This window comes from Lactuca sativa, chromosome 3, assembly GCF_002870075.4.
Source record: "Lactuca sativa cultivar Salinas chromosome 3, Lsat_Salinas_v11, whole genome shotgun sequence".
Classification (NCBI taxonomy): domain Eukaryota; kingdom Viridiplantae; phylum Streptophyta; class Magnoliopsida; order Asterales; family Asteraceae; genus Lactuca; species Lactuca sativa.
Window position 1 is genome coordinate 80256935 of NC_056625.2, and position 15499 is coordinate 80272433.

Below are 15499 nucleotides of genomic sequence, written 5' to 3' on the forward strand. Positions count from 1 at the left end.
CTTTGATCCAAACTACCCACCTCTCACCAAATGGACAAGAGATCATCCTATCTCTCAAGTTGTTGGTGATGTATCTGAAAAGGTTCTGACTCGATCACAACTCAAGGCAAAACAGATTTCCTTGTTTTCTAAAGTCGAATTTTGCATGTTTAACTCATTCGTATCAAAAGTTGAACCAAAGACAGTTAATACTGCTCTTGATCACTCCGATTGGGTTCAAGCCATGCAAGATGAACTGAACGAATTCGAAAGGAACAAAGTCTGGCGTCTTATTCCAACTCCTCCAGATCCCTCGGTTGTTGGTCTTAAATGGGTCTTTAGGAACAAGATGGACAAGGAAGGAAATGTAATTCGAAACAAAGCACGTCTGGTAGTGAAAGGATACTGTCATGAGGAAGGCATTGACTATGAAGAGACTTTCGCTCCTGTAGCTCGGCTGGAATCTGTCAGAATATTTCTAGCATATGCTGCCCACAAAAACTTTGAAGTTTACCAAATGGAAGTCAAGTGTGAATTCCTCAATGGTGAACTCGAAGAAACAGTATACGTGGAGCAACCCCCCGGTTTCGTAAATGAAAAGTATCCAAATCATTGTTACATTTTGGATAAAGCCGTGTATGGACTGAAACAAGCTCCGAGAGCCTGGTATGAAACGCTGACTAAATTCTTAAAGATGTCCAAATTCAAACAAGGTTCGGTTGACCCAACCTTCTTTCGCAAGAAGGAAGGTAACCACCTTATGATCGTTCAAATTTACGTCGATGATATCATCTTTGGCTCTACAAATCCCAGCTTAACGGCTAAGTTCAGAAAGATGATGGAGACTAAATTTGAAATGAGCTCAATGGGTCCTATTAACTTTTTCCTTGGTTTAAATATTAGACAGGGACCCGAAAGCATCTTTATCAATCAGGAAGCTTACACGAAGACTCTCCAAGCAAAATTTGGCATGATGGGAGATTCCAAAGTTAAAGTTCCAATGGCGTTCGGCACCAAGCTCACCCCATCCCTGAACAAACCGGCTGTTGATATTACGCTTTATCGTCAGATGATAGGCTCATTGATGTATCTCACTGCTAGCAGGCCTAACATAATGTTTTCAGTTTGTTATTGTGCTAGATTTCAGGCAAACCCACGCGAACCTCACATGCTTGCAGTGAAGAACATTCTACGATATCTCAAGCGAACTACCTCCTTAGGTCTATGGTATCCATCCAATTCAGGCCTCTTCGTTTAAGCCTACTCAGATGCAGACCTTGGAGGTTGTGGACTCGACAGGAAAAGCACCACTGGTGGCTGCTAATTTCTTGATGGGAAGTTGGTTAGCTGGCAATCGAAGAAACAAACGTGTGTGTCTTTGTCTACAGCTAAAGCAGAATATATTGCAGCTGCATCTTGTACCTCTCAAGTGATTTGGATCCAGAGTCAACTCAGAGACTATGGACTCAATATGAAAAAGATCCCACTATATTGCGACTCTGAAAGTGCAATTAGGATCTGTCATAACCCAGTGCAACACTCCAAGACCAAGCACTTAGCACTGAGGTATCACTTCATCAAAGATCATGTGGAAGATGGAAACTTTGAAGTACACTTTGTTAGAACCACTGATCAACTGGATGATGTCTTTACCAAAGCTCTTCCTGAAGCATCATTCAACAGAATTTTACAAGGGCTAGGTATGATGGAATCAGAATCAGTACCACAAACTACCTCTCGATCTCAAACTGAAGAAGCGAAATAAACCGAACGTTCGGGTTCGGTTGAATCATCTGTACTCGCTCATTAATTCAAAGGTAGTTTTCTTGGTTGTAAATTTCTTGTATAAAGTTGTTTATCTATTCGTCTAAAGTATTTCCTATTTGAAAGTCTAAATTCCTTGGTTTCTAAAAAATTTTCAAAACCGAAACCTACAGAAGGTTCGGGTTCGGTTTTCCAAAATTTTTCAAAACCGAAACCAACCGAACGCTCGGGTTCGGTTTTCCAAAATTTTTCAAAACCGAAACCAACCGAACGCTCGGGTTCGGTTTTCCAAAATTTTTCAAAACCGAAACCAACCGAACGCTCGGGTTCGGTTTTTCAAAATTTTTCAAAACCGAAACCAGCCGAACGCTCGGGTTCGGTTTTTCAAAATTTTTCTCAACCAAAACCAACCGAGCGCTCGGGAACGGTTCCAAATTTTTCCAAATTTTTTTTTTTTACTCTTTTTTTCTGAGTTTTATTTTTTTTAACTTTCTTATTTTTATCTTTTTATATATATATCAAAAACTCCAAAAATATTATGTTCTTTATTTACTTTTTGGTCTTTAATTTTATTTGTGTGTTCGTTCGATTATGGGGAAATATTTGATGGATTAGTTAAGTGTCCCTAGAAGCATGCTGCTGCATGTGCCCAAAGTCTCATCAGGTTCTGAATAACAGCCTTAATGACTTGGTATACACAAACCTTGTCTTCCCAATTAGGCTATCACATTTATTCTAATCAAGAGCTACCTAACTCTCTTCTCACATGAGATAAGAGTTTTCTGCTTGGTCCTTCCTTTCACAGCAGAGGTAATTTGATTTCTCACACCATCTCCATTACTTTCTCCATTACATTCGTTTCATCAATGTAACCCTTGAGACTCTCAGAAATTACCACTGAGGTTTATGGTTACTCAAAAACTGTGTTTATGATCTTAGTTTCGTGCCACTACGAGCTGAGTGAAACCCAAAATTCAATACCAAATCTGAATTGATGGTGAACAATTAATTTGATCAAGTTTTCACTAATGAATTGATGGACGTATCCTCATGAAATCTCAATTTTTTCTTTTGTGTGATTCCTATGAAATTGTTACACACCATAACATTTCTTCCCTTGGGATCCAGTTTTACTTTTTTGTTAAGATTTTATATTTACCAGCCACTTTCAAGTTATTTCATGCCTACTTGTTCAATAGACTACACCAGTCTCACAAGTACTTTGTTCACTTTCTATCTTATTTCAAGATTAGGACTGTTGAATCAAAGCTAAAACCACCCTACAAAGCCTAATTAAAAGAAGCCTTTCAACACTTCTTAATAAGTGTTTGATCGTTATTCAACGGGAAACCACACTAACACTTTAAGGTCTCTCTTGACTTTGAAGGAAGAGATTCGTGCCCGGGATCATTTGTTTCGTGTCATTATTGACATCACATTTATTCCTAAAAAGATTTGCTTTATTTCTTTTCTTTTTACACCCTTAGCACGAAAATCTTTGATTTTCCGAAATTCTGGTACTAATAATTACAGGCTTTTTCATGGGATCGGTGCTTAATTATAAAGACGTGGTCAAAATTAATCCACGTGGGCGTATCATTCACAAGATGCCATTACAAGGATAAGATGAAGGGTTGCTGACTCAGGTGAGAGTCTAATGGATTGAATTTCAAACGGCGGTAAAAAGGGAACGCATGCGATTTTGAAACGTCCACTCCTTAACTGACATTGTGGATGTGTGTGCGAATTTGAAGCAGTTCCTCTCTGGCACATAAAGGCGCGTGTGGATTTGAAACGGTTTCTTCAGAAACGGCGCTTGTTGAGCGGCGCGTTCCAAGGAATCTGTCACTCTCTCTCATGCGTGATCATCGCTTACCTTAACTGTCACGCATCAGTCAAATTGCGGGGAAAACCTTTCGTATTTCGATAGAAGATTTGAGCAGATTTTTCTCTCTCCTTACAACCACTATAAAAGGCGACTTCATCTCCCTTTTACCTCTTTACTGCATCAAAATTCCCAAGAGAGCAAAATTCCTTGAAACCCTTACTGTTCATCCTCTTCTTCCCAACTTCAACAATGGCAGAATCATCGTCCGTTCACGCTACTTCACACATCCTTCCCATTCGCCCTCAACAGTGTTTGGTGATCGATTTAACCCCTCAGGCGTACGACTCCTACATGTTCCCGATCATCGAGTGCCTGAAGTATTCCCCTATCGCACATGCACTTTCACGGGTGGAATCAGTGCCCATGGAGCTTTTATCGCAAATCTATGCGACTGCACATTATGATAAAGCAGTTGATAGAATCTTCTTCGAGGTTTCTGATCACAAAGCCTCGATTTCCAGGCAACGATTTGGCTCATTGCTAGGGTTTGCAGCTAACCCTTCTAGGGTTAATCCGGAGACAATACCGGTGGGCCATCTCCTCAACATGTTCTATAACATGGGGTACACGGAGGCCCTCACCTCCGTCGCAAAGTTTAAAAAGTCGTGTTTGCCGCCATAGTGGAACGGCATGTTCACTGTACTCTTCAAGGGTCTCTCAGAACGGAGCTCCGGTTCAGACGGCTCCAGTCGACTCTTCCTCTCCATCATGTACGGCGTTTACAACGGCGTCAACGTCGACTATGGGTTGGTTCTCTGGCAACAACTCATCCAGAGTTTATCATCCTCTTCACGACATTCTGAGGTGTCGTATGCCAGGTTCTGGACCATCGTTGCTAAATGGGCGATGGATAAGCACAATGTCCCCACTATTGCCGATGCATCGATGTCTTCGATTGGTACATTCCATACCACGAAGATTATCGTCTCAGATGCATCGAGGTTCTCTTTCATTAGTTCCATTCCGGAGACCATGTACGGTGATGTTCCAGGTGATAGCAGGATCATCCGGACTTACAAGGAGTTTAAGCAGTCTGGTCCGAGGGAACTCACGCAGGAGATGCTCAAGTCCATTCATGATGCCGATAAGCTTGTTTCAAGAGGCAAAAAGGCAGACAAAGGGAAGCAAGTGACGAAAGGGGGCTAAAGGCCCTTCTCCCAAAAAGAGGAAGGCTCCTAAAGCTGCTCAGTCCCCGCAGCAGAAGAGGCGAAAGACTCAACCCAAGCGAAAGCTCATTATCACTTCCTCTTCTAGTGAGTCGGAGGGTGAGAGTTCGGATTCGGACGGCTCTCAAAGGGGCGACACCCCTCCAAGAGGCAATACCCCACCCAGATCACCTACCCCTGACATGGAAATCCATATCTCACCAATTCCCTCTCCCACTCATACAATTCCTACTTCCATTCCCACCATAACCCCTACTACCACCATTCCTATGTAACGCCTGTGTTTCCGGGCTTGCCATATTTAGCAATATAATAGTCTAGGTTAACCTTTGTAACCCGTTTTGAAATAATAAGAATGTATTATTTGAGTATTATGTATTTTGTGCTTAATTGCTTAATTATGTGGTTTGATTAATTAAGAATAAAAAAATAAGCGTCAAAATTTAAGTGTGAAATAAACTTAATATCTTTGGTTAATGTTGTAGTAGTCGAAACGAGGTTTCCGAATATATATAGAACACCCAAATCTGACTTCGTATGAGGAAGTTATGATTTATCGAAGTTCCGGCTTAGCGGTATACAGCCTGAAATACTCGATTTGAGATCGAGCGGTTTTTAGCCGAAGCAATCTAAATGAGAATCGAAGATCTCATTGTTGGTATCGAAGCGATAAAAAGTTAGGCGGGAACGGACGTCAAACGAAGAAGTTATGAATTTATAACGAAAGTTTCTGTCGCGGCCTATTAAAAATAATTAATAAAAATAAAGTCAAAATTAGCCGACGGAGTCTAAACGAAAGTCGTAGAGCGTGGTCTCACCTTTCCGTGGATATAAAGAACGTCGAAAACGGAGTTCGTATGAAGAAGTTATGAATTTCCAAAGTTTATTAATCATTTTATATTTTTATTTAATTCAAAATCGGAGGCATTATCCGAAGCCGTGTCACCGGTGTAATCCGGAGTACGCCCCGCGTACAAGGTTACGCTATCGCGTAACTCCGATAGTGTCGACACTTCGGATGACGCATGCAATGACAATTTCGGACGCGTACGCGCTGCGTACGCCTGTACGCCCCGCGTACTCCGAGGTTCCAGCCTCTATATAAAGGATCCGAAGGCAGCCTCATTTCTTGTTCATTTTCTTCTCTTCTCTCTAGTCTTTTGCATCGTTTTTCGTGCCGAAGCTACCCCGAAGCCCCGGTATCATACTCTAGCCCCGAGGCAAGTCTCGAGATCCTGAAGATCCCGAGAAGCGCGGTTCCCGAGTCGAAGCTCTGCCCGCGAGAAGTTCGATTTTCGAGGAGATCTTCCAGATCTGCTGTGGATTACTACTTCTATAAGCCGTAGTGTTGTCCGATCGTCTTCTGATCAAGTGAGTGTGTAGTTATTTCTTCTAATACAATAATACGAAGTATTTTATATAAAAATACGTGCTATGTGTATATATTTGGTTGTGTTATGTGTGAATGAGTATTCACTCTCTTCTATCTTATAGATCTGCTTATTTCTTTATGAGATATGTGTTGTGTGTGTGTGCCTCATCTGTTATGTGATATATGTGTTGATTAAAGCATGCTATACAGGTTTTCTTTAAACTACGTATGAAAATATATATTTTATCTACTAATATGTTGGGTAGAACATGGGTAGATAGTTGGTGTGTAATAAACAGATGAGAGGCCTCGATGTTGTTGTTGTTGTTGATCTAGTTATTCAGCGGAGTATGGATAACGACCACGGACTCTTTCTAGACAGTCCAGTGGAACGCTAGCAGGTTCATAACCTGTAGGTGTTGTGAACGATGTGTTCACCGGTGTACTCTATCCCCCTCATGGTTGCCTTTAGGATATCTATTGTTGAGGAAACCCCTTCGCAGTGATGTCCGTCCCGATGAAAATCCTAGATTAGGTCCCTTGAGATAGTTGTTTTAGGGACGTAAAGTGAGGATAACGGGAATGGGTAATCGGGATAGTGATTGGTTGGTGAAATTAAATATAACTTATTTATTGTGGGTTGAAAACCCTATATGCTCACCAGGCTCCCAAGCCTGACCCACTCAGTTTTATTTGTATTACAGGAAGTGGCACAAGGGCGTAAGATGGATGGATCATCTTGTTGTTTTGTTTACAAGTCTGTATATGTATATATTTGTTGAATGACTTGTAATGTTTATCGTTTATGCTTTATGGTCTGTATCGGAACATGACATCCCGAGTTTTGAGTATATAATGAAATGCATCTCTTGACGAAATGCTTTGATAAATATTATTTTATCATGTTTTGTTTTGGGAACAAATTCCGCAACTCTTTCAAATCAAAAGGATTTACTCTGAAAATATTTAAAAGCATAAATGAAAATCGGTCTTTTCTGGCCGAGATTTTGGGGATGTCACAGTTGGTATCAGAGCATTAGTTTAAGCGAACTAGGAATTTGTAGGATTTCTAGACTTAAACTTAGAATGCTAAATGGAATGATGAGATGTGTGTCTGTTGAATTTTAGACACGAGCACTAGTTTATTTTAGGAAAGTTGCCTAAAATGCTTTTATGTGCTAAATGTTATATGTTGCCATATATGATATTACTTGTTCGGATCTACGGTTTGTTGCCAACCGGATCTGAAGGTTTATGTGTTTAGGATTCTAAGCGTATGTATACGATATTAGAACTAGCATGTAATCGTTTCGGAGTGATAAGGATGATTTGAATATCTATCGTGAATGAGGATCTAATTTCACATTATTCGGTGTGTAGATCAAAAATGGTGAGAACAAGGAGTGGCGTTGGAAACGCGGATGAAAACAGGAATCAACCGCCAGTGATTGAGCAAATACCTGTTGTAGCAGCAGCACCAGAACCAATAACAATGGCTGCGGTGCAAGCCATGATTCGGGCTATGCTAGCCGAACAAAGGGAGGAGATGCGACAAATATTGCATAATAATAGGGATGAACCTATCATACCTATTGAGGAACCGGAATTGATTCCCGAGCAATCGGAGGAAGGGAACAATAGTCGCATGGTGAGTCAAGTTGGGACTCAAGAGGAACGAAGGAACGATCCGGAAAGGAGAAACAACAAGGATGGGCGTATGTACAAGAATTTCTTGGGCGCCAAACCGCCAAGTCTTTCTGGAAGCCCAAAGCCTGTTGAGATAATGGATTGGATCTCCGAAATGGAGATGGTATTTGAAAGTTGCGACTGTAGCAACAAACAGAAGACCGTATTTGCGGTTAGACAACTGAAGACTGGAGTCTTGAGTTGGTGGAAGTTGTTGGCAGATACTATGCCACGAGGAGAAGCCCTGAAAATGTCATGGGAGGAGTTCTTGGAACAGCTGAGGGTGCAGTATTGTTCAGAGATAGATCTGATTGATCTGAACAATGAGTTCCAAAACTTAAAGAAGGGGAAGATGAGCATAGATGACTATGCTACTGCATTTACTGAGAAGATGAAGTTTTTTCCGTACCTAGTGCCAACGGAACTCTCCAAGATTGAGAGGTTTGCTAACGGACTGCCTGCTGACTTTGGTCCGACAGTCAAGATGGCAACCACTCTGAAAACGGCTGTTCGTGCAGCTAAGAATGTGGAGGCCCAGCAGAAGGAAAAGGGTCTGGAAAGAATAGATGTTGGAGAAAAGAGGAAGTTCGATGGAACTTCAGGGTCCAACAAGAAAAACAAGTTCTCGAAGTCTGGTTCGAGGGGAGGTGGAGGTGAAGCGAAATGGTGTGACAAATGTAAGAAGAAGCATCATGGAAAATGTGAGGTGGCGAACACATGCTACAAGTGTGGAAAACCAGGGCACTATGCCAATGAGTGTAACCTCACAAAGAAAGTTTGCTATGGTTGTGGTGAGGAGGGTCATATGTCGAGGGACTGCCCGAAGAAGAAGGAGGCAGCTAGACCCAGCATTCCGCCAAAGCCAAAGGCGAGAGCATTCCAGATGACACTGGAAGCTGCTAAAGATGAAGCTGATGTCGCTTCAGGTACCTTTATCGTTAACGAATTGCCTGCCCAAATTTTATTTGATTCTGGAGCCAACTACTCCTTTATATCGCATGAATTTGGTAGAAAGCTAGCTTTGCCTGTTGTTAGACTAGATAATGCTTTATTAGTCGAAGTTGCTAGTGGCAAGTTTGTACCTGTTAGCTATCGCATGAAAAACATCTTAATTGATCTGAATGGGAATAAGTTCCACGAGGAATTATTGCCTATCGAACTTAATGGTTTCGACATCGTATTGGGAATGGATTGGCTTAGCGCCAACGACGCCGAAATTTTATGCAAGAAGAAAATAGTCAAAGTAAACCCGCCTGGGAAAGATTCGTTTATGGTGTATGGAGATAAACGCAGAGTGAATTCTGGAATCATTTCGTTGATGAAAGCCAGAAAATGTTTGACCAAGGGGTGTACATCGTATTTAGCATTCGTGATTGATGCTAAGAAGGAAAAGAAGGTGATGCAGAATATTCCAGTGGTGTGTGATTATCCGGAAGTATTTCCCGAAGATCTTCCTGGATTACCGCCTGATCGACAAGTGGAATTCCGTATTGACTTGTTGCCAGGAACAACGCCAATTGCGAAAGCACCTTATCGATTAGCACCGACGGAGATGAAGGAACTAATGATGCAACTTCAGGAGTTATTGGACAACGGTTTCATTAGACCTAGTTCATCGCCCTGGGGAGCTCCGGTGTTATTTGTAAGGAAAAAAAGATGGAAGTATGAGAATGTGCATCGATTACAGAGAGCTGAACAAGGCAACAATAAAGAATAGATATCCGTTGCCGAGGATTGATGACCTGTTTGATCAATTGCAAGGTTCGAGCTATTTCTCGAAGATCGATCTTAGGTCAGGATATCATCAGCTAAAAGTAAGAGAGCAAGATATCGAGAAGACTGCATTCAGAACTAGATATGGACACTACGAGTTCTTGGTTATGTCGTTTGGACTAACCAATGCTCCAGCAGCGTTCATGGATTTGATGAATAGGGTTTGTAACCCGTTCCTTGATAAATCTGTGATAGTGTTCATAGACGACATTCTGATTTACTCGAAAAGCCAGGAGGAGCATGGCAGACACTTGCGAGAAGTGTTAGAAGTCTTGAAGAAGGAGAAGCTGTATGCTAAGTTCTCCAAATGTGATTTTTGGATTCGTGAAGTCCAATTCTTGGGTCACATGGTCAACCAAGAAGGGATAATGGTTGATCCAGCAAAGATTGAAGCTGTGACGAAGTGGGAACAACCGAAAAGTCCCACGGAGATTCGAAGCTTTTTAGGATTAGCCGGATATTACCGAAGGTTTATCCAAGGCTTTTCTTCGATCGCTAGTCCATTGTCAGCTTTGACCCACAAAGGAGCTACTTATGCTTGGGGTGAGAAGCATCAGGAAGCATTTGAGAAGCTAAAGGAGAAGCTATGCGAGGCACCGATACTTTCTCTACCCGATGGAGTTGAAGACTTCGCTGTCTATAGCGATGCGTCTGGTGTTGGTTTGGGTTGTGTTTTGACCCAAAGAGAAAAGGTGATAGCATATGCGTCTCGACAGCTGAAAGAGCATGAAAAGAACTACCCGACTCATGATTTGGAGTTGGCAGCGGTAGTTTTCGCTCTGAAAATATGGAGGCATTACCTCTATGGCACGAAGTGCAAACTTTTCACTGATCATAAGAGTCTCCAATACCTCTTTAATCAGAAAGAATTGAATATGAGGCAACGACGCTGGCTAGAATTACTTAAAGACTATGACTGCGAGATACTTTACCACCCCGGTAAAGCTAATGTTGTTGCTGATGCTCTCAGTCGGAAAGTCAATCCTGAAAGGAAAAGGCCAAGAGCGTTGAGAATTGAAGTTGTCTCGACTATTTTGGGAAGTATAAAGAAAGCTCAGAGCGAAGCTTCTGAGAAGAATGACAGAAAGGAGGAACGTTTGGGCAAAACGTTGGTGTTCGGTGTAAACAGTCATGGACTGAAGGTGTTCCAAGATCGGATTTGGATACCTAAGACAGGAGGAGTCAAAGATCTTCTGATGAAAGAAGCTCACAAGACCATGTACTCGATTCATCCGGGTAGCACTAAAATGTATAGGGACCTGAAACCCTACTACTGGTGGCCGACGATGAAGCTTGATGTTGCAAAGTATGTGGCCGAGTGTGTGACTTGTGCGAGAGTCAAGACACAACATCAGAAACCGTACGGGAGTTTAGAACCTTTGCCTGTGCCTATGGGTAATTGGGAAGACATTGCTATGGATTTTGTCACTAAACTGCCCAGAACAAAGAATGGTCACGACATGATTTGGGTGGTCGTTGATCGATTCACTAAGAGTGCGCATTTCATAGCGGCCAGGGAGAAATGGTGTATGGAGAAGCTTGCGAATTCTTACGTGAAGGAAATTGTGAGGCTTCACGGTGTTCCGTTAACGATTGTGTCGGATCGTGATAGCCGTTTCACATTGAGGTTTTGGAAAAGTCTACAAGAGGAATTGGGTACCAAGTTGTGTTTAAGTACAGCTTACCATCCGCAGACTGATGGTCAGAGCGAACGAACGATACAAACACTTGAAGATATGCTGAGAGCATGTACTCTGGAATTCCTAGGTAATTGGGATGAACATTTACCGTTGGTAGAATTTTCCTATAATAATAGTTTCCACTCGAGCATTAAGATGGCACCTTACCAAGCTTTGTATGGACAGAAGTGTCGTACGCCGTCTTGTTGGCTTGAGGCTGGGGAAAAGCAGTTTATGGGACCGGAGTTGGTTCATCAAACTGCTGAAAAGTTGAAAATAATTAGGGAAAGAATGTTAGCGGCTCAGGATCGTCAAAAGAGCTATGCTGACAAAAAGCGAAGACCGATGACTTTTGAAGTTGGAGATTCGGTTTTGCTTAAAGTCTCGCCGTGGAAGGGACTTATAAGATTTGGTAAAAGGGGAAAGTTAAGTCCAAGGTTTATTGGACCGTTTAAAGTTCTTCAGAGGATTGGGAACCAAGCTTACAAGCTCGAACTACCAGAAGAACTGAATGGAATTCATAACACTTTTCATGTGTGTTATTTGAGGAAGTTCACGGGAGAAGTTCCCGACATAATTCCAATTTCTGAATTGAGAATTGATGAGAACAAAAGGTTGATTGAAGAACCAGAGGCAATTGTTGACCGAAAGACTAAGAAATTGCGACGCAAGATGGTTGGGTTAGTGCTTGTCCGATGGAAACACACGAATGGGCCGAATCTCACCTGGGAGACGGAGAGTGACATGATGGGTCGCTATCCGCATTTGTTTGTTGATGTGTGATTCCGGGGACGGAATCATTCTAAGGTGGAGAGAATTGTAACGCCTGTGTTTCCGGGCTTGCCATATTTAGCAATATAATAGTCTAGGTTAACCTTTGTAACCCGTTTTGAAATAATAAGAATGTATTATTTGAGTATTATGTATTTTGTGCTTAATTGCTTAATTATGTGGTTTGATTAATTAAGAATAAAAAAATAAGCGTCAAAATTTAAGTGTGAAATAAACTTAATATCTTTGGTTAATGTTGTAGTAGTCGAAACGAGGTTTCCGAATATATATAGAACGCCCAAATCTGACTTCGTATGAGGAAGTTATGATTTATCGAAGTTCCGGCTTAGCGGTATACAGCCTGAAATACTCGATTTGAGATCGAGCGGTTTTTAGCCGAAGCAATCTAAATGAGAATCGAAGATCTCATTGTTGGTATCGAAGCGATAAAAAGTTAGGCGGGAACGGACGTCAAACGAAGAAGTTATGAATTTATAACGAAAGTTTCTGTCGCGGCCTATTAAAAATAATTAATAAAAATAAAGTCAAAATTAGCCGACGGAGTCTAAACGAAAGTCGTAGAGCGTGGTCTCACCTTTCCGTGGATATAAAGAACGTCGAAAACGGAGTTCGTATGAAGAAGTTATGAATTTCCAAAGTTTATTAATCATTTTATATTTTTATTTAATTCAAAATCGGAGGCATTATCCGAAGCCGTGTCACCGGTGTAATCCGGAGTACGCCCCGCGTACGAGGTTACGCTATCGCGTAACTCCGATAGTGTCGACACTTCGGATGACGCATGCAATGACGATTTCGGACGCGTACGCGCTGCGTACGCTTGTACGCCCCGCGTACTCCGAGGTTCCAGCCTCTATATAAAGGATCCGAAGGCAGCCTCATTTCTTGTTCATTTTCTTCTCTTCTCTCTAGTCTTTTGCATCGTTTTTCATGCCGAAGCTACCCCGAAGCCCCGGTATCATACTCTAGCCCCGAGGCAAGTCCCGAGATCCCGAAGATCCCGAGAAGCGCGGTTCCCGAGTCGAAGCTCTGCCCGCGAGAAGTTCGATTTTCGAGGAGATCTTCCAGATCTGCTGTGGATTACTACTTCTATAAGCCGTAGTGTTGTCGGATCGTCTTCTGATCAAGTGAGTGTGTAGTTATTTCTTCTAATACAATAATACGAAGTATTTTATATAAAAATACGTGCTATGTGTATATATTTGGTTGTGTTATGTGTGAATGAGTATTCACTCTCTTCTATCTTATAGATCTGCTTATTTCTTTATGAGATATGTGTTGTGTGTGTGTGCCTCATCTGTTATGTGATATATGTGTTGATTAAAGCATGCTATACAGGTTTTCTTTAAACTACGTATGAAAATATATATTTTATCTACTAATATGTTGGGTAGAACATGGGTAGATAGTTGGTGTGTAATAAACAGATGAGAGGCCTCGATGTTGTTGTTGTTGTTGATCTAGTTATTCAGCGGAGTATGGATAACGACCACGGACTCTTTCTAGACAGTCCAGTGGAACGCTAGCAGGTTCATAACCTGTAGGTGTTGTGAACGATGTGTTCACCGGTGTACTCTATCCCCCTCATGGTTGCCTTTAGGATATCTATTGTTGAGGAAACCCCTTCGCAGTGATGTCCGTCCCGATGAAAATCCTAGATTAGGTCCCTTGAGATAGTTGTTTTAGGGACGTAAAGTGAGGATAACGGGAATGGGTAATCGGGATAGTGATTGGTTGGTGAAATTAAATATAACTTATTTATTGTGGGTTGAAAACCCTATATGCTCACCAGGCTCCCAAGCCTGACCCACTCAGTTTTATTTGTATTACAGGAAGTGGCACAAGGGCGTAAGATGGATGGATCATCTTGTTGTTTTGTTTACAAGTCTGTATATGTATATATTTGTTGAATGACTTGTAATGTTTATCGTTTATGCTTTATGGTCTGTATCGGAACATGACATCCCGAGTTTTGAGTATATAATGAAATGCATCTCTTGACGAAATGCTTTGATAAATATTATTTTATCATGTTTTGTTTTGGGAACAAATTCCGCAACTCTTTCAAATCAAAAGGATTTACTCTGAAAATATTTAAAAGCATAAATGAAAATCGGTCTTTTCTGGCCGAGATTTTGGGGATGTCACATCCTAAAACCTCTTTCCCTATACCACCACCCATTTTCACTGATACAACAACAACAGCCACTGCAAAGGTTACAACCAACGTATCTGATATGGGGGTTCATACCGATGCAACCGAACCACCACCAGTAACCGAAACCCTACACACAACCGAAACCCAACAACCACCCGAAACTACCCCAGCTCAAACTCAACCTGAACCTACCCAAACCACTACGCCTCCAGCTTCTCCACCACCACCATCTCCCGGTCATGCCTCTGATGGAGATAATCCATTCCTTGGCGGGGAGAACATGCAGTTTGATTCGGTCTATTTTAGTCCGTTTCAGGTGCAAAGCGACGATGATGAGGATGCTCCAGTAACAAAGAAGCATCTTAAGGAGTTGCATGAGAAGGTTGACTTGCTCATTGCTTCCTCCTCCAATTCTCAGTCATCTCTCTCTGAAGCTGCTCTTCAGAAGATTGTTGATGCCTTCTCCAGGGCTCAGCATGATTCAGTCGCTTCTGCCACTACTGCCATTGAAGCCTCGACGAAAGCATGTGAGGCTGCGACCGAAAAAGTCGATAAACTATTCTCTGACGCCTCTTCCCTGTTAAAGTCCTTACAGGAGAGTGTCGATGCCACAAAGACAACGTTGGAACCAATTGTTCAACAGTTGACCACGTTCGTCTCCATGGAGTTGAAGTCGTTTGCTACCCTTCGCCAATCAATCAGTGACGACAACTCGACTCTTCGTGCCTCCATCGACGAGCGCCTCTCTAAACTCCAAGAGGATCTCGCTGCAGAAAACTCGTTGATGGACGTTCTTGCAAGCAAAACCACCGCCCTCATGGTCAAGAGCGCTCAGCTTTCCAACTCTCAACAACAAATTGACGCTCTTCGATCCGAACGGGAGGTCATCAAGACGTGTGTTTCGGATGTACACTCCGCCATATCCAACATCCTCGAAGCACACGATCCGATCCTGAACCACTCTGTGAGGCGAACTCTTGCAGAAAAACTTGCTCCTGCCCTGGACCTTCTCAGTAAAATAGAAGGGCTACCTAGTTTCGTGTCCAATCCGAAACAAGGGGGAGAAGTGAAGTCCGGATCGAAACCACCTCCTTCCTCAAAAGCTGCTCACAAAACCGAACCTCCTCCTACAGGTCAAACTTCTAGTTCGGGTGTGAAGGATAAAGGAAAGAATATAGCAGAGGAAGAAGAGGATGATGATCAAGAAACCATTGCCGACTTGCTGAAACGCAAAAATAGTCG